Source organism: Chanodichthys erythropterus, chromosome 12, assembly GCF_024489055.1.
Source record: "Chanodichthys erythropterus isolate Z2021 chromosome 12, ASM2448905v1, whole genome shotgun sequence".
NCBI lineage: Eukaryota > Metazoa > Chordata > Actinopteri > Cypriniformes > Xenocyprididae > Chanodichthys > Chanodichthys erythropterus.
The window spans coordinates 228,912-249,733 of record NC_090232.1 but is presented as its reverse complement, the minus strand read 5'-3'; the positions used below and the strand labels follow the sequence as shown (position 1 = coordinate 249,733).

Here is a 20,822-nt window from a genome sequence, read left to right as displayed (position 1 = left end):
CCATGTTTTGTATTGATTTACCATCTAACGAAGTTATCATAGTTGGTTAAATCGAAGTCTTTGTGCCACCTACAGGCCTTTTGGGTGAAGTGTAGGTTGGTAAAGAACTTGCAAAATAGCCATAGTTACATGAACATACATAGAATAAACGTAATTAATAATCGTGATTATAATTTTGAGGAAACTGTGACACTGGCTGTCGTGTTGATGATGTCTTCACAATGGATGATCTAGTCGACTCGATCTCTGCTGATACTTCAGGGCTGCGTTGTGGTCGTGTCAAGGCGCCGGTCCTCGGTCTCATCTGGAAACGGCCCCGAATCCGGTTGACTACGGTAAACCTCGGGATAAACAGAAAGACTAATATTAGCGTAGATGCCATTCTTTTTCTGTTGTAACGAGTACATCTGGTGTTATAGGAAGTGTTCCCGGTTCCGGCTGAACTAATTTATGCAGCCTAATAATCCTTTAACAGATTTGAAAATATAAATATATAATGTGTTATGTGTATGCCAGGTTAAAGAGATGCGTTTTTAGTCTAGATTTAAACTGACAGAGTGTGTCTGCATCCCAAACAATGCTAGGTTGTTCCAGAGTTTAGGTGCCAAATAGGAGAAGGATCTACCACCTGCAGTTGATTTTGATATTCTAGGTATTATCAGCTGGCCTGAATTCTGAGATCACAATAAACGTGAAGGACTATAATGCATTAAGAGCTCACTTAGGTACTGGGGAGCTAAACCATTTAGTGCTTTGTAAGTAATTAACAAGATTTTAAAATCTATACAATGTTTAACAGGAAGCTAATGCAGTGATGACAGAACTGGGCTAATATGGTCATACTTCCTAGTTTTAGTAAGAACTCTAGCTGCTGCATTTTGTACGAGCTGTAGTTTATTTATCAAGCGGGAGGAACAACCACCCAGTAGAGCGTTACAGTAATCTAACCTTGAGGTCATGAACGCATGAACTAACTGTTCTGCATTCTTCATTGAGAGCATATGTCGTAGTTTACATATATTTTTAAGATGGTTAAAATAAAGTAAAAATAAATCTACATTGACGTTTGCCTTGGTAAAGCAGAACATATTTTCATATAGCTTATGCTAAAATGCAAAGGCATTCATTTTGTTTGATTTTTGTCATCAGATTGGATCATATTTCGGAGCGTCTCTAAGTGTGTTGGATCTGGACTCGGATGGAGACTCAGACTTCCTTCTGGTCGGAGCTCCATTATTTCATCAGTCTCAGCCGAGGGCAGAAGGAAGGCTGTACGTCTACGCTTTATCAGAGGAGGTATGGACAGATTCACAACATTTTCCAGTTATAAATACAAAAACATATGGTGGTTAATGTCAGGGCCTGTGACTGGAAGTTTGCTAGTCATCACCATTGTGTTTCTCCAGTGATGGGATGGGCAACTTCAGTCCTGGAGGGTCAGTGTCCTGCAGAGTTCAGCTCCAACCCTGATTAACTCACCTGCCTGTAGCTCTAGTGATCCTGAAGACATTGATTAGCTGGTTCAGATGTGTTTGATTATGGCTGAAGCTGAACTCTGCAAGACAGTTACCCTTCCATCCCTGCTCCAATGGGATTGTCGGTGTAATAGGTTCCCGGTGAATCATATTAAAGTCATAGAAGTATCGGCACTGTTCATGTGCCGATGAATAAATATTAAGTTCTCTTTCTCTCTCTGTAGTATTTTCAGAAGACACTGAATGTGAGCGAGTCAAACACAGGCAGATTTGCAGCATCTTTGGCTTCATTAAAGGACCTGAATGGAGACAGCCTGTCGGATGTGGCAGTCGGAGCACCACTTGAGAATGACGGTGAGGGAGTCGTCTACATCTACCTGGGTGACAGGACACATGGAATAAATCCTGAACACACTCAGGTGAGACTTTGCTTTAGTTCCCTCAATCCCAAACACCCCAACTAACAGGGAATGCTCTCAGAACTTTCTGCTAATGTTCTGGCAAAATAATGAACAAATTTTCTTCCAGTAACGTTAATAGAACGTTTGTTGAATGTTATCTGGTCTTTAATAATGTTTTCAAAACGTTAGCACAAAACATTATTTTTACATTGTTTGTAGGTTTTTTAAATGGCATCATAAATTTTGGGGAAAAAAACATCCTTAGAGCAACATACTTGGAATATCCTTTAAACATCAGAATGACAATTAACTTCAAACGAATAAGGTTGTGAGTGCTATTTTAAAAGAACATACTTGGAATACTTGGATTTATGTAAAGGTTATGCAAGTGTTATAATTAAACACTTTTAAAACAATGTTCATGAAATCATAACATATTTTCATAAGTATTTCATGACTGTTTTTCATAATGTTGGCAGAAAACATTCTTTGAACAACATTCTTCAAATGTATTTTAAACATTAAGGGTAACAAAATTTCTGGCTTAAAATGGATTAACGTTGTATGTTACACAGCAAAATCACCTGTGTCACACAACAGTGTTGAAATGAAGCAGTGATGGAGTTAATGAGATAATTAAGTGATGATTGAGCATTCGTGATGGCACACTGAAGTAAAGAGGAACAAGCATTTAAAGTCATCATTGAGGTGACTAGTGTTTCCTGTAGTTGGGCTCTTGACCCTTGGTTGTTTTGGTAGGTTTTTTTCTGGCTGCTTTAAAAGTTTGTTCAGAAAACACATTCACTGCGTCAGAGTGGGGCTGGCTCGATACCACAGTTTTGGCTTCCGTATGCTACCACAATCTAATACTGTAATATCAATATTAAATTGATACAATAAACGGTGCGAATTTTGGCTCAGGATTGTGAGTATTGCGTATATAATTTTACTAATTCCCGCAGGTTTCGCATTTATAATGTGGGAATTACTGCAAAACTGTGTGTGAGAGCAGCCATTAAAGCAGACCTTTCAATCTGCTTTTTCATTTTTCTCTTTCTTGAGCAATACGCAAATGTTTTCTAAAAACACTATTACAATTGTTGAGAGAGAAATAAACTAACAAAAGTCAAGGGTTAAGAGCCCAACTAAAGTGAATACAGATTACCATAATGGTGACTTCAACAGAAGAATTTTTCGATAAAACAAACATTTAAACCTTCATAAGAACTTCTTGAAGTTCCACTAACATTAAGAAAACTGGATATTATAACGTTCCCGTAAACAAAACTGAATGTTTAGAAAATGTTCTTAGAACAAAAAATTGTTAGGATAAACATGTAGAATGATGAACCGCTTTGGCACAATAGACCTGTGTGTGTGTGTGTGTGTGTGTGTGTGTGTGTGTGTGTGTGTGTGTGTGTGTGTGTGTGTGTGTTTAGCGGATCCCAGCGCGGTCGGTTCTGCCCGGTCTGAAGCAGTTTGGAGTGTCTCTGTCCGGTCAGATGGACATGAGCGATGATAATCTGACAGATGTGGTGATCGGAGCACAAGGAGGGATTGTGCTGCTCAAGTAGGACATTTTACCACTCATTTACAGAATAATGTAAAGATTCTCTCATGGTCTCAACACAAGGTGTCATTTATGAACTCTGGCTCTGTTTGAGTACAGTCACATCAGTGGCCAGTTTTTAACTGTTTTTGGAGAATAAATGTAATGATTTTAGTAAACTATCAGCTTGAGTTGGTCAAGTTTTTCAAGGCCCAGTTAGTCTCACTGTATCATTAACTGTTTACTCTTTTCTCTCTCTTCTCAGGGCTCGTCCTGTGATGTCTGTATCTGCACAGCTCAGTTTCAGTCCCAGTGAAATCAGTCTGACCGACTTTGAATGCCCGAGTGACAAAGAGTTAAACGCGTTTAATCTCACTTCCTGTTTGACGGTGGCCGAGCGAACCAGTAGCAGCGGTAACGCCAATGACATCTCAAAGAGTTTCTGTCACATGAAGAGCATGGCCTCCATGTCTTACCTTCTCATGTCTCTCAGGATCTCTCAAGAAGAACCTGAATGTTTCTCTGAACCTGAATGTGGACGTGATAAGAGGAATCAATCGAGGATTCTTCGTTCAGAGTGATTCGTCATCCAGGACTCTGCAGCAGTTCGTCCTGTTGGATTCTGGGATCTCCTGTTTCAGCTTCCCCATCTTCATGAAGGTATATTTCGTCTATCACAGATTCAGCCAATCATGGCAGCTTCGGTTTGACAGCAAACGTTGTGTTTGTTTTAGAGCTGCACTACCGACACAGTGTCTCCTCTGAAGATACAAATTAATTTCTCACAAACCAAGATGTTTTCTGAAAGCTCCATGGCTATTCTTGACATCCACAGCAGGACGAAGGAGTATGTCGAGGTGAGCTGAGCTTCAGACATCTCTATTTATACACTATAGGCTTGTTAAATTCATGTCTCTCTCTGCTCAGAAATATCAGATCAATATCAGTCAACTATTAAGATCTTTCAGATTCACTGTATAAAGTTCCTGGAACATTCAAAATCTCTATAAAAGTTTCTGTTTTGTATGTGACTAGGTGCCGTTTCAAAGGAACTGTAATTCAAACAACAGCTGTGTGTCCGATCTGAAGCTGAACTTCAGTTTTACGTGAGAAACAATCAACAAATAAATCTGACATGATTTTAATGTGAAATATGATTTTAAATGCTTCTGAATATTGTCATCCTTCATAAGGTCTTGTTTTTTAATTAAGCATGAGATTTTGTGTTTGGTTTGTTCTGCAGGAACGACACGTTACTGGTGGTGAATCAAGCTCATTTCACTGTCCTTGTATCGCTGGCCAACCCAGGTGACGACTCCTTCAACACCAGCATAGTGCTGCACTACCCAGAAGGCCTCTCGCTCTCAAAATTTGACACCGTTAAGGTACAGCTATCCACACGTCAAACTAAGGACTGTCAAGAACTAAACAAACCTTCTGAAAATGGTTTTGGCATTAAAATCAAAGCATCAACTGAAATATACCTCTATATCAGTCCGAAACAACCACAGAATACATACAAGAGTGGTCATGCTTTGTAAAATTTTTAAATTTAACATATTAAAATTTTTTTATGAATTTTATTAAAATATTTAAATTAATTTTAAGTTATCTAATGGTCCCCTTGGGGGATCACTGAGGCCCCCTAGTGGGCCACTGCCCGCGGTTGAGAACCACCATCCCAAGCTGTTTATCATTGTGCCGCTGTGAAATACAGACTGAACGGCGGCTCAAAACACCCAATCATGAACATAGGATACACAAACTACATCTCTCAGTGGGATAAAGAAAACCAGTGTTGCTAATAAAGTTTTGATGGGTGACTATTGTAATGAATGCAAAGCGGCTACAGTGACATACAGGAGTCGCACATTAGGCATGTCCGTTAATGGAGATCAGTGTTTGCTTTAGTTACTCTTGATCCTTGACTTTTAATATTAGATTTTGTTTGGGCTGCTGTAACTGAGTTATAACAGCCAAACAAGCAAAGAGAAAAGATGATCAGGTGGTGTTGGTTATGTTTTCACATGATCATTATTTGATCTGAATCACTGAACTCATTTAGAGCCCAATCTCTGAGTTAGATTTACATTATTGATTACAGCAGAACTGTGATTCTACAGCTGAAGATCAGCTTCTTCAATATAATCTAAACCTGATGGAGTATGGGTTCCTTGCTGCTGTCGGCTTTAGGTTTCTTGGTTGAATATCAAATGTCAAGTGTCCCCAACTGTGTTTTGATCTGCCTGCATTGACACCATTGTATGTAACTGAACTGAGCTGGATGATGGCATCACTGTTTACTCCAGTGCTGATATATAGATAAATTAACTAAATTAATAACTATTGATTCTTACAACGGAATGAATCAATACTGAATTTACTTGAGATGGATACTGACACCATTTTGTTTAAGAGCTGAAATTATATACCAGAATATACCTTATCAGAATAAGTTGCTTGTCACAGTTGTTGAGATTCACAGGCTGATTCTTGATGTCTGTGTGTGCCTAAAAGAAATATTTATTTATTTATCATTATTTTTTGATCAGAACACCTTTTGAGAAATCCTTTAGATTATATTGATAAAGTTGATCGTCTGCTGTAGAATCACAGTTCTGCTGTAATCAATAATGTAAATCTAACTCAGAGATTGGGCTCTAAATGAGTTCAGTGATTCAGATCAAATAATGATTATGTGAAAACATAACCAACACCACCTGATCATCTTTTCTCTTTGCTTGTCTGGCTGTTATAACTCAGTTACAGCAGCCCAAACAAAATCTAGAGCCAAGAGTCAAGAGCCCAACTAAAGCAAACCCTGACCCTGATGAAATTGTGATTTTTCTCCTTTGATTCTGCTTGTTAACAGCAGATCACCTTCCTGACACATTTAAAATCATTAACACAATGAATGTGTCAAAATGAAAAAAATGAAGTCATCCACCGATGAAGAGGCATGAACTTGCTTAACGGCTTGCGGAGTGACATAGCAGCAATGTGATTGGATGATAGTTAACACATGTTGTGTTGAACACATTGTTTCTCTCTTTCTTTTTACACATGATCAAGTCAGAATGAGACAAAACGTGTTAAAATAGCCATAGCACAATTTTTTTTTTATTAATTAACATCCTTTTTGAGAGCACAGTGTTGGGGAGTAGCTAGCTGTTAGCTACATGTAATGAAGCTAACTACATTTTTCAGTAGCTTGACAGTAGGTCAGTTCCTTTAAAAACAGTGTAGCTTTTCCAATAGCTAACTACTTTTCCAGCAAGTAGTGGTGTAGCACATTCTGTTTTCCATTCTGACTAACCTGCAATGCATTAAAGCAGCACAGCATCATCTTACTGCCATCTGTTGTTATATCATGCATCTTGCAGCTTTACAGTTCACAGAGAAGAGACCGACTGATGAGGATGTACAGGAGTGGGTTGATAGTACACAAATTAACTAATAAAAGATACACTTAAAGGATTAGTTCACTTTCAAATGAAAATTACTCAAAGCTTGTATATGTATATGCTATGTATAGGACTTTCTTCTTTCTGATTAAAAAGAGAAAAATATTAATGAATATCCTGACGCATCCGAGCTTTATAATGGCAGTGAACAGGATCAATGAGTATGAGCTGAAAAAAGTGTCTCCAGCCACATCCATCCATCATAAACATACGGCTCTGGGGGTTAATAAAGGCCTTACGAAGTGAAGCGTTTGTGTAAAAAAAAAAAAAGCAGTTCAAAATAAGTCTTGACACTTTTTAATATATTATAGGGTTAGTTCACCCAAAAAGGTAAATTCTGTCATTTATTACTCACCCTCATGTCGTTCCACACCCATAAGATCTTCGTTCATCTTCAGAACACAAATTAAGATATTTTTGATGAAATCCAAGGGTTTTTGATCCACATATAGTCAGCAACGTCGTAGTACCTTTTGAGGTCCAGAGAGGTACTGAAGATATCATTAAAATCAACTTGACTACAGTAGTTCAACCTCAGTGTTATGAAGTGACAAGAATACTTTTTGTGTGCAAAAACAAAATGAAAATAACGACTTAATTTAACAATTTGAACTCGTGTCATATGCAGTTGACATAATGAACGCAGTGAAGGCTTCCCGGTTTGCGTCCAAATGTCAGCTCAGTATTGGCCGAAACTGAACATGTGAGCAGCACGACGCAGGAGCCGGCCAATAATCAGGTGCATTCGGACACAGAACACGGAAGCCTGCGCTGTGCTCTCTGCGTCAACTGCATATGACTATTTTAATGGTCTTTAATACCTTTCTGGACCTCAAAAGTTACTATGATGTTGCTGCCTATGTGTGTTTCACAAACCCTCAGATTTCATCAAAGATATCTTAATTTGTGTTCTGAAGATGAACGAAGGTCTTACGGGTGTGGAACGACATGAGGAAGAGAAAATTTAATTTTTGGGTGAACTAACCCTCTAATATATAACCTGCAAATACTGCAAAAAATATTTAATTTCCAGTAAAACACTATTACACAGAGTTGTGTGTCATTCTGAATTAAGTTTCAGATTCAATTTATAAACTAAAATGGTGCCAATTCTACAATCAGAGATATTCTGATTAATTTATATATATTTAAATTAATAAAGATATAGGTCAAAGAATCGAAGATAAATAAGTTTCTGAATATCTGATTATAAGTCTAAATAAATGATGTTGTGGTGTTTTAAGGTCTATTCACACTGCACGACCAACAGCTACTGACACTGTGAGTTTTGGTGAATCAGTGTGTTGTCATGTCATGTGGGTCATGGAATGTCTGAAAAGTGACGCACTGTAATCTGGAGATTGTCCTCATTGGTCATTGTCTGTCGGTGCAGTGTGATTTGGCATTTTAAGGACTTTATAAATGTGTGTGTGTTCAACAAACAGCCCAGCCAGACTCGAAGCAGCTGTGGTGATCGTGACAGTGGAGCTATGAACAGAACCACCTGCAGTATCAATCTACCAGTGTACCGCAGCGGCACCACGGTAAGACACACAAAACATGTTTCCTGCATTGCTGTAGTAACTTTCCTCATGTAATGAAACACAAACATCCAGAAACATTTAGTTTCACATCTCTGTCAGCATGAGGAGCTGAATTATCACATACAGTCACAGGGCAGGGAGAGAAATTAAAAATATACCCATATTCCTTACATTTCATACTTCCAATGTCTTTTTTTTACATTTATAAGGGCAAAGTCTTTTAACCTTATTAAAGGTATGTCTCATACTTTATGTAAAATTATTAAATTTAATCAATTACTTCAGTTCAAATGCTGTTATCAAATGAATTTGGTATCAACTTCATCCATTTTTGCGCTGCAGCAGTGGCTCAGAACTGGCATTTAGATGTATTTACACAGACTGTTTAATGCAGCTCAGAGGTGACGTGTGCATTTACACTGCAGTTACAGTGGCATAAATAAAATATGAATTGGTGTTTTTAAAATAACATTTTCAATATAGAACTTTGAATTGGAAAAAAAAAATTAAATTATACTTTTAAATCAGAAACTAAATCTTTCAGTAGGTCATGAGCAAGTCATTTAATCTTGGATTCAATTGATTTGTTCAAAACTGCGATTAATTCAGTAACTGTTACTACATTCGTTGGTGAAATAAACAATATCGACAATATTTTGTTTAAAATAAATTATGCATTTAACCAGAAAGAGCACACATGCATGAATTAACGTAACTCTAATGCTTTGAACATGGGCTGGCATATGCAAAAGTTGGGGGCGTACATATTAATGATCCCAACTGTTGAGTCACAGTCAGTGTTATGTTGAGATTCGCTTGTTCTTCAGAGGTCTTTTGCAAAAATCAAATTTACATAAGAAGGAGGAAACAATGGAGTTTGAGACTCACTGTATTTCCATCTACAGAACTGTAATTATTTAACTATGCCGAGGTAAATTAAATTTTTAATTCTAGGGCACCTTTAATCATTTGAATCATTCAGTCAGAAGACTTAGTTTCAAAATGTTGATGCTAAACCAGATCCGAGGACTGGTTTGTCATGATAGTTGTAAAGGATCTATACTTCCATGTCTCCATCCTTCCGCAGCATAGGAAGTTCCTCAGGTTTGCTTTCAGGGGCGAAGTATACCAATATTAGGTTCTTCCATTTGGTCTAGCTCTATCACCCCACATGTTCATGAAATGCGTAGATGCATCTCTGGCTTCGCTCAGGCTGAAGGGCATACGCATTCTGAACGGATTAGATGACATCGAGATGTCGTTCTTGCTCATATGAAAAAGTGGGGTTGTGGCTGAACGCCAAGAAGAGTGTGCTTTCTCCATTACAGAGAACCACCTTCCTGGGCGTGGTATGGATTCAGTGATGCTGCGGGCCGTTCTGTCGCCCACCCGTATTGCTGCAATCTTTTCAGTCACACAGGAGATAAAACTAGGCCAGTCACTCACTGTAAAACAGTTTTCTAAAACTGTTGGGTCTGATGGCAGCTGCGTCCAATGGTGATACCTTTTGGCCTGCTATACATGAGACCCTTACAGTGGTGGCTCAGGACCAAGGGTTTTTCCCTGAGGGGGAACCCACTTCGTATGATCAAGGTCACATGGTGGTGTCTCCGCGCCTTAGTTATATGGAAGAAAAGTTGGTTACTGTCACAGGGACCTGTGCTAGGAGCTTAATATCATTGAGTCACTCTCATGATAGATGTTTCTCTCACAGGCTGGGGAGTGGTAATGGAAGGCTGCTCAGCTCAAGGGCTGTGTAGGAGTCATCATCTTTCGTGGCACATAATTGCCTGGAGATGATGGTGGTCTTCAATGCGTTGAAGTTCTTCCTCCCAGACCTGAGAGGTCATCGTGAGACAGTGGCTGAGGCCTGGGGAATGGAGACTTCACCTCAAAGTGGTGAAGCTCATATGGGAGATTTATGGCCACGTGGGAGTGGACTTGGAATGGATGCCATGGTACAGACATGGCTGAGGCTATGTCTATGTTTTTTCCCCAATTGTTCTGCTCCCAGGAATTCTGGACAAAATTCGCCTTACTGGCCAAGTTGGATATGGTTCTTGGACCTTGTGTCTCTCCTCGACGGCTCTCCCTCTGAGATTCTGATCAGGCGACAGGCTTGATTTTTCACCCAGCCCAGAAGTATTGAACCTGTGGGTTTGGCCCCTGATGGGGCCCAACTCATAGTATCTGGTCTCTCAACCGAGGTTGTGGAGACCATAATTTACATTTACATTTAGTCATTTAGCAGATGCTTTTCTCCAAAGCGACTTACAAATGAGAATAGTAGAAGCAATCAAATCAATGTACAACAGTATGTAAGTGCTGTGTGAAGTCACAGTTTCGTTAGTAAAGTGCTCATAGCAAGGATTTTTTTTAATACACAAATAGATGGAAAAAGAATAGAAATTTAAAAAAAGAAGATTAAGATAGATAAATAAAAAGTAAGTGCTACTATTACTGGGTCAAGTGTTGACGAAAAAGATATGTCTTTAGCATTTTTTTGAAAATGGCTAAAGACTCAGCTGCTCGGATAGAGCATTGTAGGTCATTCCATCAGCCAGGAACAGACCTGGAGAAGGTCTGTGAGGAAACTATAGGCCCTGAAGTGGAAACTTTTCACTTCTTGGTGTGATGTGCGACAGCTAGATCCAGTTAATTGCCCAATTGGTATAGTACTGGAGGTCTTGCAAAATCGCTTTCATCAGGGCTATCCTCGTATTTCTGCATACCATGTCCCTGTGGATGGTACAATTGTGGGGTATAACCCTTTGAGGTATCGTTTCCTTCGTGGCACTCTGAGAATGAGGCCTGCAACATGCACTAGGGTTCCTGCTTGGGAGTTGGCCTTTGTGTTGGAAGTCGCTTGATTCTGTCTCTGAAAAATTTCTGACATTGAAAACTGTTTTCCTCCTTGCCGTTTCTCCCCTAAAAAGAGTAGGAGACCTTCAGGTCCTATCTGTATGCCCTACGTGCCTTGAGTGTGCACCAGGGATGGTCAAAGTGTTCCTTTACCCTACCGGGTTATATACCTAAGGTTCTGACCAATATTCCACGGCCTATAGTGCTGCAAGCTTTCTGTCCTCTGTTCTCAGATCCAGAACAGGAAAAGTTAAATCTTGTGTGTCCGGTGTGAGCATAGAACGTCAGATCAACTATTTGTTTGTTTTGGACCGCGCAATTAGGGGTCTCCCTGCCTCCATACAAATGGTTAGCAAGTGGATAGTTAAAACTATATCACTTGCTTATGAGGTCTCTTGTCAGCAGTATCCAATGTCTGTCAGAGCTAATTCTACTAGGAGTATGGTGGTCTCCAAGGCCTTGTTGTTGGGGGTTTTCCTTGGACAGGCAATTTTGTAATATGGCGTTTTGTGATATTGTTCCCATAGCACCCCCTTGGGACGCAGTGCGAGTTCCCTTGAAGGAGAACTTCTCAGGTTATGACTATAACCATAGTTCCCTGAGAGAGGTAACGAGACACTGCGTCCCGAAGGGGGCGCTATGGGAACGATATCCCAAAATGCCACATTTCCAAAATGCCTGTCCAAGGAAAACCCCCAACAACAAGGCCTTGGAGACCGCCATACTCCTAGTAGAATTCGCTTGCGTTGCATTGCCATACTCCCTGCATCCCTGTGATCGATTTGCTTCGATTTGCAATTTAAGCTAAAGCTGGTCTTTCCAGATGTGTATTTATCCTTTCCCGGTCATGATGTCACCCGCTGGTGATGTTCACTCTCGCCATTGGACTAGTTGACACACGTGCATCAGACGCATTCACACTGAGGGCGTTCCCATAGCGCCCCCTTCGGGACGCAGTCTCTCGTTCCCTCTCTCAGGGAACTATGGTTATAGTCATAACCTGAGATGATTTCTGTTAATCTGGTTTAAAAGGCCATTTTATTCTAGGACTAGGCTTAATCTCTGTCTGGGAAACTGGACTCTTATCTTCAGTTGATTTTATCTAAGACTGTGGATGAAGTCCGCTGTAGTTTCTCTTTTCTTCAGTGATTCTGCTTGTTATTATTAGGTGTCTTCAATAATGCTCAATCATTACTTAATTAATCACTTAATTACCTCTTAAACTTAAACACTACAGTATAACAGTGTGGACTCATATAAACCCTTAGCAGTGTTAATTTAACACTGGGAAATTTTCTGTGATGTGCAAAGATTCTCAGAAGAATAACGGATGTTTCAGCTCACTACTCTTAAAGGGACAGACCGCTCACCCCAAAACTGACCATTCTGTCTTTACCTGCTAGAGGTCACATATAATATGTGAGCGATGATAATGAGGTTAATTTTATTTCAATCATTCTCTTGGCCTTGCTACAAACATCTGTGATTTCTATTGTGTTCTAGACTAATTTTCTGGCAATCTTTCGTGTGAAACGGGATTACGACTGGGCTGATAGGATGGAGATGATGATCACCGCTAACAGGTGAGTGAGGCTGAACTTGACAGATGTGTTTGTTTTCAGCGCTGTTTCATATCAGTAATGATCAGCAGAGATTTGGGCTCGCGATTAAAAAAGACTTTACTGCATTTCATGTTCATTGAGTCAGTTCTGTTTGTTTGTTCACAGTGATAATAATGGAAACATCAGCGATACGGTGGTGAGGAGGAGCATCCCGGTTCAGTTCGCCGTTGATCTGGCGATCAGTCTGTGAGCGGCATTTATTTAATATCTCTCTTCTGTGTTTCTCTTCATGTCTGAAAGATTGAAAACTCAACATCTACATGTCTTTCTCTGTTCTGACTTCCTCTTCCTCACTTTCTGTTTTAATGACTTTATCGTAAACACACACAGTGTTATTACCATTATCAGTTGTAATATATTGTGTGTTTGTCAGAGTGGCTGAAGACTCTGTGAGGTATCTGAACTTCTCTCTGGAGGACAGAGGTCCAAAACCTCTCAACATCATCTACAAGGTCAGAGAGTCAAACACACATCTGCAGCTTCATTGTGTCGTGAACTTCATGTGTCATCATGAGGTAAATATGGGCTTGACGTGATCAGATTGCTGTGTGTTTGTGTTCACAGGTGGAGAATCTGGGTTTCAAAGGTCTGCCGGTGTCGCTCAAACTCATCCTGCCCTGTCAGACCACACATGTGATTTTAACCTCTCAGAACTTCAGCATGAAGGTGTGTCACTCGTTCATCAGATCATACCTTCAAACCAGCATGTGTTTTGCTGAATGAACATCTTCTGTTCTTCTCTACAGAACTCTTCAGTGCCGTGCGAATTCACCAAACCACAGGTAAGAGATCATAGACCCATTCACACCTGCTGTTAAAGAGATCGTTCACCCAAAACATGATCATTCTGTCATCATTTACTCACTCGCATGCCATTCAAACCTGTTGAATGACATGCAGTTCTTCTGCTGAACACAAAAGAGATGATTTAAAATAAAAGTTTGGTGTTCAAACACACAGATTTCATCTCTGTTTAGTTCATTTGATTCTCTGGTTTATTGGTGTCAGTGTTTCAGTTCTCAGTGTTGTGTTGATGTTTCAGGACGGTCACTGCGGGAAGTTTGAGTGTGATCAGTTTGATCTGCAGAAATTTTCAGAAGTTCACTTCATCCTGACGGCAGACGCAGCTCTCCAGAACGTGAAGGAATACGAGAGCGTGAGTGACGAACACAGACAAACAAACGAGTTTAAGACCGAATAACTCTGAAATCAGACTCTGTTTCTTCTGCTGTAGAAATACTCTTTCAGCGAGTTCAGAAAGGATTTGGGATTCGACATCAGCGCCGAGCTCCACTTCAACAGAAGCCGCTACAACCAGACGTCAACCGGCCTGAAGGTGAGCGAATGAAAGCTGTAGCTTTGCCATAATTGGTGCCATCTACAGACGAGCAGCTGTGTGTGATCGTCAGTGTCAGTCTGAATTCACACCACAGACCTGCAGCTCTTGAGTTCATGACTGACGTCACTGTTCCAGTATTACAGACACAGACACTGTCATATTTATAACTATTTCTTCTTCATTCTGCAGGACGACCCTCACAAATCACAGGTACACACATTTCATTCCTTCATCCATCATTTAATGATGATCAACACTGGAAGCTGGATAGTTTCTCTCTGTTCCTCTCAGACTAAAGTGAGTGCGGAGTTTGTCGTTCCACCCAGTAAAAAGCTGATCGTCTGCACTGGCGCAGGGGGCGGGTTCATCCTGCTCATTATCTTATTGATCCTGCTGGTGAAGGTAGGAACCAATCAAATCACGTCACACTTGATGTCATCATTCACCTCTCAAATTCTCAAGCCAACCTGTTTGTGTGTTTGTGTTTGTGTAGTGTGGTTTTTTTAAACGAACGCGCCCTGACGAGTTTCCCTCAGGGAATGAAAACATAACTTCGGTTGAAGACTCTCCTCTCATTAACACGAATGGTAAAGAAAACGGAGGAGTCAGTGAGAACAACAGCACAGAGAAAGAGAATAAAGTGACAGAGACGAATCCCAGTTCTAAACTGCCAAACGCTGAAGAATAAATCCACATCTAGCTGCTTTTCCACCACCTTGGCCTGGAATTCTCGGCACGGTTGTCTAACCTGAATCGTGCTGGTAGAATCCGTGAATTGATGATGCTACTCAGGATTGGTCACTTGTCTGTTGCTTGGCTACCAGTTTATCTGGCTAATCACTCTATTTGAACGATGTAAACATAAATTAATAATAAAAGTAATTGAAATATCTGATCATCCTCCATAACGCAGCTGTTATTTACTTCTCATTTCGTCTGTAAACCTTTGCGTTACCAAAGCAATGGCTGATGCTTTTGTATGACATTCCAAAGAGCAGCCGTTATATCAGCCGCACAGTGGAAAATGAAACCGTAACTGTACCAGCTGGCCTGTATCGGCAAGGAATGGAACGGTTACGAAATGAGAACCATTCAGCCCGATGGTGGAAAAGCGGCTTTTATTTTCAGCACAACAAAAGTAAATGAAGGTGAAGATGTTTGTTTGGAAGGAACTGAAGATTCTTTCATTGTTAATGATTTTTGGCCTGTTGCATGAAGCTAGTTGAACAAACTCTGAGTTTCAGAGTAGGTTTGGAGTTATTTGGACAAATCCAGATAAATCCAACCTGGTTTATATCAGGCTCAACTGTTGCACAACGCTTAGTATAAACTTTCTCTGTCAACTCAGGATTAATCCAGAGTTTGCAAAGCGCGTGCACCTGAAAGTGTGACACGTGCTGCAAACAGCCAATCACACGGAACAAGGAGAACGTCCGTTTGATTCACTTCTCGCGACAGAGCCGCGCAATTCATGTCTCTTCCTAAGATTAAGAGATCGTTATGAAAAATATAAAATTAAACGCATTTACAAAAAGCAGGAATAAACACTGATGCAGTGAAAGCATGAGAAGGCAGCTGAAAGAAAATATCTGACTCAATCAGTGCATGTGAATCAAACAAATAGACCAAATAATTAATATAGTTTCACAAAGAGCTCAAAAGAATACATGTAAGCTTAATATGTTGAAAAGCTTTATATATTATACATGTATTATGTTTATTTTAATTTAAAAGCAAAGTTTAATATTGTCAATTAATATAATAGGCCTAATTATATGAATTTGTCGTGAATTATTCATAATTCTAATTTATTTAATATAAATATAATGAATAATTAACAGCAAATGTCTCTAAACAGTTTTCATTATAAACTGCTTTAATTTGGAGCGGGAGATACAGGGGGAGTGGCTTTATTGCATCAGATACGTGTCACTTTACTCACAGCTGGTTTGGGTTTGTGATCTCTAACTCGGAATAAAACCTGCTCCAGAGCAGGTTAGCCGTGTAGCGTAAGTTACCATAGCAATGAAACCCGCTAAAAACCAATCCACCTTCATAAGCTCGAAAAAAACAGAGTTTGCTCAAACTAATCTTGAACTTACCTGGGTAGCAACTGAAACCGGCTTTGTGCAACAGGCCACTGGTTGTGTGATAATGTTTTCTTGAGGCTCATTGTGTGTTCAGTATGTTTAGATTAATGATCTTCAGCTTGTGTTGTAATAGCTGGTCCTCATCATGTTATTCTGAATATTAATATTTTTAAAAGAAGAGAAATTAATGTTCAATTATAATACAAATAAATGAGTTTTATACGTGACATTGATGTCTGTTTATTGTTAGACTGATGTTTTTGGCACTATTACAAGACATACATGAAAAATAATTATCAAAATGCTTTATATTTATTTAAACTAATTACATATCCTCACTACATAGATTACAGTAACATAAAAACACACATCTTTAAGCAAAGTCCCTTTAAGACAGTCATTCACTCGGCGGCCATCTTTGAAACTAAGGCATGCAAGTGCAGCTCCTATCTCTTTGAATGGGGAAACATTCAAATTCTCCAAAACTGTTTGCCAAGCTCATAAATATCATATTTAAAATTACAGATGAAATCTGACAACAACCGTCTCATAAATTTTGTTTCTAAAAGCTAAAACCATGACAAAAAACTGCATTTTTCAGGCTGGACCAAGCTATCCGGTTGTTAAGTCTGACGTCACGTGGCAGCGCTTCCGGGTCCAAACGGGTAAATCTCATACCACAAGAAAACAACAAATGGTGCTAATATACATACACGATGTGGTGTAATACTACAAAAAATATATAATTACAACCTTTATCTCCATATCAAAATTCCAGATGGCCAGACAATGATTCATCTTTTATAAATCATTAAAATATAAATATCTGTGATGCTGTGAGCACGGAGACTGTTGTGTAGACTGTAAGAATTTAAAATGTTTAACTTTTTTAAATGATTGATGTTTAATATGAATAAATAGCGCTCATAAACGGCCGTCGATGGCATTCTCAAGTGAAATGAGTCGAGGCTTTGACCCGGAAACGGCGTTCCTTACGTCACGACTTAAGCGGATTGCACATGCGCAGTCCTAAGTGCGCATCTCAGAACACGGACTGTTTCTATAGCAACCAGAGCTTCTAAGGGCAGCTGCAGCGATGCGATGACTACCAATCAGCGAGTGGCTTTTCTTCAGAAGGCAGGAATTATTCCGCCATATTGAGCATTGCACTTTCTCCCATTCATAGTAATATGAGTGAACCATCTTTCTGGAAGTTAATCAACAGAGAATGTGAAATGCAAAATGTACAAATATAAATTAAACTGAACATGTGCCACCTTCTACAAGTCATTTACAAATGTGAATATGGTACATATCAGAATGATGAACATCTACAAAGGCCTGTTCACACCAAAAATTATAACTATAATGAAAACTATATTATTGTCATCACCAGTAGATGAAAGCTATAACGATAACTATAACGATAACTATAATGGCAATTATATTAGCACCTACACCAGTGGACAAAATCTATAATGATAACTATAATGATAAATATATTAGTGTCCACACCAGTGGATGAAAGCCATAACAATAACTATTATGAAAACTATATTAGCATCCACACCTGTGAAGTACATGTGTAACTAGTCCAATGCTGATTGGTGCTGCATCACCTCGTGACGTGTTACGGTATAACACAGAAGCTACAAAGGGAAGCTGGCGACACAGTAGCATCAGCTTTGATAGGCTGAAGCAAGCCACTCCCAGGCATTGAGCAATTATGGCAAAGGGATGCAGAGTCTCATTCCCTTCTCAGGGAACAAGGGTCATAGTCATAACCCGAGACATTCCCTTTTGAGAGAACTCGATAATGATGCTTTGTGGAATGAGATGCACACTACGCCATACTCACAAATGCCTGTCCTGGTCTGAAATTGTACAGGCAAAGCTCGAGACGAGAACACTCAAGACCCTGGCGTAGCCAGCAGGTCCAGGCAATAAAACTTTACAACAAAGGTTCCCTTTCATGGGAACATCGACGCTGCGTAGTCGCATGTACACACAGCACCCCATATTGACAGAAAAACACAGAATTGTTGACATTTTTGCAGATTTATTAAAAAAGAAAACAACACATATCCTATAATATCTTGCAAACTATTATGAGCTATAATTCTTTTTGTATTCTAATATATTCAGCCTGTCATTTTTGACTGTTTGTTTCTGGCTGCATTTAATTTGAGGATTAAATGAAATATTGAATACAATTACATTCAGAGGAATTTAAAAGAAAAGAGTCCGGTCTGCTAACCCTGCCACCTCGTGTGCTTCAGGGCGCAGCGGTTTCCAGTGATCCTCCAAGAAGGGGAGGGTCATAGAGTGTCAGTTCAGTTGTTCCCTGCTGGTTCGCCGTGTTCAGGGCACTGGTCTGACCATTCATCCAAAAAAAAAAAGTGTCGCCACCCATGCTCCCCCACAGAAAGCTTGGGGACAGGGACAGCTGACAGTTGAAGCGGAAGTCTTTGTGGGGTAAAACAGATCTGTGAACTGTTATCACCAAGAAGGCTTCAAAGAGGTCCTGACGCCAGTGGTGTGGGACATTTGAGGGTAGCCCCCTTCCAAAGAGGGTTCTTTACCACACTATATGGTATCCGCCCCTCCTCGGTGCCCTCAGGGGGCCGTTCTGCCAACCCTGCCACCTCGTGTGCTTCAGGGCGCAGCGGTCTCCACTGACCCTCTGAGGAGGGCAGGTCGACATTTGATTCGGTTGTTCCCTGCCGGTTCGCCGCTTCAGGGCACCGAGTCAAATGCTAAAAAAAAACAAAACAAAAAAAAAACACCAGAGGCCAGTCTTGAGAGACTGGTTCCCTTAGTAGATTTCTGGTAGAATAGAAACTTCCAAGTATTTCTCAATGGGTACTGCTCACAATAGAAAAGGGTTACAGAATTCGGGTCTCACCCGCCCCAATTGGACCACTTTCAGTCCCTGATATTGGAACACATAGTTCTGACGCTCTTGCAAAAAGGAGCTATAGAAGGGTTTCTCCTCCCAGCAAGCTGTCATGGTTTTACAGTCTGTACTTTGTTCCAAAGAGGGTTGGAGAGTACTTTCATGTATCCATCCATCCTCAACACAGGAGGTTCCTCAGATTTGCTTTCGGGGCGAAGCTTATCAATACAGGGTTCTTCCTTTCTGCCTAGCTCTTTCACCCCGCACCTTCACAAAATGCGTGGATGCAGCTCTGGCTCCTCTGAGACTCCAGGGCATTCGCGTGTTGAATTATATCAACAATTGGTTGAATTTAGCTTAGTTTGAGCACATGGCAGTCCAACATCGAGATGTTGTTCTGTCTCACATCAGAAGGCTAGGGCTGAGACTTAATGCCAAGAAGAGTGTGCTTCTTCCAGCTTAAACTACCAACTATCTAGAGGTAGTCTGGGATTCCATCACGATGCAGGCACGTCTGTCTCCTGCTCTGGTGAATTCCACTCTCTCAGCCGTGAATGGGGTGAAATAAGCCAGTCACACACTGCAAAAAAGTTTCAGAGACTGTTGGGTCTGACGGCAGCTGCGTCCAACATGATACCTTTTGGCCTGATGCACATGAGACCCTTACAGTGGTGGCTCAGGACCAAGGGATTTTCTCAGAGGGGAAATTCTTTTCGCATGATTAAGGTCACGCAGCAATGCCTTTGTGCCTTAGTCATGTGAAAGAAGCCTTGGTTCCTGTCACAGGGACCTGTGTTGGGGGCTCCTTGTTGTCGTGTACTGCTAACGACGGATGCTTCCCTCACAGGCTGGGGGGCGATCATGAGTGGTCGCTCGGCTCAGGGTCTTTGGGAGGACCATCTACTTTCCTGGCACATAAATCATCTGGAAATGATGGCGGTATTTTGAGTACTCAAATACTTCCTCCCAGACCTGAGGGACCACTATGTGTTGGTTCACACAGATGTCGGTGGTCTCTTATATCAACCATCAGGGGGTCTGAGGTCTCTCCAGTTGTGACCCAGATAGCAGACCAACATTGATTCAACGTTGAATCAATGTTAATGCCTTAACCAAAATAACGTTGAATCAATGTTGATCAACGTTGAATTTTAAGTTGATTTTTCATCAGGTTTGCACCCTGAAATAATGTTATTTCAATGATGAAAAATAGATCAACATGGTTGCAATACCAATGTTTTTTCAACCTTAGTTAAATCACCTATTTAACATTGAATTAACGTGGAAACAATATCAAATCAATCTTGCTTTATGTACAGCAACATTCTAATTTCAATCAGAGACAATGTAAGGGCAGCAGTAAATATGGTTTTAATGAGAAATTCACAACCTCCTTCAGTTTACATACAAATGTATTCATTTATAACCACACACAGTTTGAACGGGAATTAACATCACATTCAGGAAAAACAAGTGGCTGTAAAAATGGCATTTCATGGTGACTAAAACAAATAGACCTGGTTTCACAGACCTAGCTTAGGCTAAGCCAGGATCAGACCTTGTTCAATTATTTAAGTAGA

The 20,822-nt window shown here is 40.2% G+C and overlaps 1 pseudogene; it reads left to right on the top strand.

Moving 5' to 3' along the window:
• The window catches only part of LOC137033186 (integrin alpha-M-like), a 43,103-nt pseudogene extending 25,828 nt beyond the window's left edge, over positions 1-17,275 (top strand).
• The last annotated feature ends 3,547 nt before the right edge of the window (positions 17,276-20,822 follow it).